Source organism: Malus sylvestris, chromosome 10 (assembly GCF_916048215.2).
Source record: "Malus sylvestris chromosome 10, drMalSylv7.2, whole genome shotgun sequence".
Taxonomy (NCBI): Eukaryota; Viridiplantae; Streptophyta; class Magnoliopsida; order Rosales; family Rosaceae; genus Malus; species Malus sylvestris.
Genome location: NC_062269.1, coordinates 24,793,816 through 24,797,028, shown reverse-complemented (window position 1 = coordinate 24,797,028; position 3,213 = coordinate 24,793,816).

Genomic DNA, 3,213 nt, shown 5'->3' with positions numbered 1-3,213 from the left:
TTTCACATGTTAAACTAATCTAGTTTTACATATAAAGGGCAAAGATTATTGTTTGAGCCGTCTCATATAAATGTTATATGCTTAAACGATAAAGTCCAAGGAATATGTGATTGGGAGAATGTAATCTAATGAAGTTAGATTCATGAGACCATTCTTTCGTAGACACATCCTAAATGTTCCTGATCATAGGATTGCCAATTGGGCATTGACAGTCCGTTAAGATCGGTACGTACTATGTCTTCTCTCAGGGAGAGTGATTAGTCTCGAGTCATTGGTGTGTGTGACATCAAGACAAGTACGGTAGGTGCTCAATAGAGAATGAGTTCACTGAACGCGATCAACGAAGAGTTCTCATATTCCATGTCACATGAGAACTCATGGTTGGGATAATGCAAAGTAGTCCTTTGACCTGAGGCATCATAGTTGTCTTGTGGTTAAGTCCTTGATCTTTGATTATGTCAAAGTCACTCCATCAGGAGGGTGTCCACGACATCGTTGGGGTCAAGCCACTTAGGTATGGAGACAAGTGAATGCGCAACAAGGGATCTCTAACCTTCAAACCGTTTGAGGGAGAATACTCTCTGATATGATTTGAATCTCTGGCCAGAGTATGAATGAGATTTGGGAATGCGTTCCTAATCACATTCAAGGTAATCATATAAGCACAAGACACACATTGGATAGTAGACATGAGAAAATAAACTATCAAACCAAACAATGTGGTCAAGAGTATTAGATTAGAGAAAGACCGTATTTCATTTGTAATCTCGAACTGAATAGGTTCTCCACCTCTTCTGATTAGCTTGGGTAACCATGATATGCTGCTAGGTGTCACTCATGGTTTGTGGAAGCCCTAAACGTGTGTAATCACTAAAGGGAGAATTGAAAATAGTTTCAATTCACAATCGATGTAAAATGGTTTTAATCGCCCACTACCTTGCTAAAAGGAACCTAATGGATCGCACACCATAAAAGGTAGAGATTGGAGATTAAACGGAAATGAGTAAGAATGATTAAATGGTTTAATCATTAATTTATGGCAAGGATTAATTCATATGTTAATTAATCAAACGAATAAGTTCGTTAAATGACTTCGGGATAGTTTTGGACCTTAAGGCCCAATGGGCTTCGAACGTCAAGCCCATTAACTTAAGTTGTATGACAATTTAATGAATAAAGATTCATTAAGGCCCAAAAGCCCAAATCCCTTTAGGTGGCCGGCCATGAAGAGATGAATTAGGGTTTTGGTTGTTTAGGTCACTTAAAGAAGTGACTATATAAATGATTTTATAGCCAAAATTCATTAAGTGTTAAAAGGGTTTATTTTTGGGGAAAATTGGTGAGAATTGTCTCTCCATTTTCTCTCTAAAGAGGCCAACACCTTGGAGGGTACATCTAGCAATCCTACTACTCCAAGGTCACTCATTTATTCTACAATCTAACCTTGGTGTCGAGACTTAGAGGTTCTCAATTTTGGGAACTTGGAGAACCTATTCTTCCATCCAAATCCATGGATCTAAGAAGCAAGGAATGAAGGCCCTATCTCTTTGGGTGATTAGCCTTTGCTTATGCAAAGAGGAATCTACAAAGGTATATTTATCAACTCACTTTGTTTTTGAGTTGATTCTTGGTTCACCAATCTACTAGGCTTTGAATTTCATGGTAATGTTTTGTTTTTGAGTGCATACAAGCATGATTCCGCCTTTAATTGTTAATTGCATGCTATATGATGTTGCTCAAATGAACATGTTTTCACAAAATAATTCCTTCAGTTTATTCCTTGTTTTTGCAGTGTCCCATGTGCTTCCCTTTTGCTTTGTCTTTTCACTTTCTTTTTCTTTTTCTGCGTGGGCGCAGTGGATTTCGATCTGAATCTGCTAAATGATATTGCTTTTGTCAGTGCTTTTGCTTTTCTTTTTTTTGTGAGCACATGACCCTCTATGACTGCACCACTTTTTCTTTTTCTCCACCTACCGACATCTTTTTCCTCCACCCACAGATGGCTATTTTCTTTTATATATATATATATATATATATATATATATATTATATTGCAGCAACCTTCAATCTTTTGATTTGGTGAAGAGGTCGGCCAGATTGTCTTGTGATCGGATTTGCATGACTTCAATCTTCTGATGCTCTTGTTGTTGATGTGTAAAGAAGAACTTCGGCGCAATATGCTTGGTGTTGTCTCATTTGATGTAACCCTTCTTGAGCTGTTCGATGCAAGCTGCGCTGTCTTCAAAAATCGTCGTCGGGGCATTAACGGCGGGATGAAGATCACAGGAGCTTCGAATATGGCCCATTACTGCTCTCAACCAAAAGCATTCCCGAGTTGCTTCATGTAAGGCGAGAATTTTAGCATGGTTAGACGAAGTGGCAACTAAGGTCTGTTTAGTTGACCTCCAAGATATTGCGGTGCCTCCAACGGTAAAGACATAACCCGTTTGAGAACGCGTCTTGTGCGGATCAGATAAGTATCCAGCGTCGGCATAACCAACAAGGCGAGAATCAACCCGATGAGCATAGGGTGCGGTATCACTCCATGATTCGTAGGGATAGAATAAGCCCAAATCCGTAGTACCCTTAAGGTAACGGAAGATGTCTTTCACGCCAGTCCAATGTCTGCGTGTTGGTGTATTGTTGTATCTTGCCAAAAGATTAACAACGAAGGAGATGTCGGGTCTAATGCACTGAGCTAAGTACAATAAAGCGCCTATCACACTTAGATAAGGAACTTCAGGTTCCAGAATCTCTTCATCATCATCCTTCGGACGGAAGGGATCTCGCTTTGCATCTAGCGTACGAACGACCATAGGAGTACTCGAAGACTTCGCTTTATCCTCATTAAAACGGCGCAGCACCTTCTGGGTGTAGTTCGATTGATGTACTAAGATTCCATCCGAACAATGCTCTATCTCGAGACCGAGACAGTATTGAGTCTTACCTAGATCTTTCATCTCAAATTCCGACTTCAGGTGCGAAGTAGTTCTCGTGAGCTCTTCAGGAGTTCCGATGAGATTCATGTCATCGACATATACTGCAACAATCGTAAATCCGGAATGTGACTTCTTAATGAACACACAAGGGCATAGTTCGTTGTTCACATATCCCTGACTAGTCAAATACTCACTCAGACGGTTATACCACATTATTCCGGATTGTTTCAAACCGTATAGTGAACGCCTCAGCCGAATTGAGAACGTGTTCCGG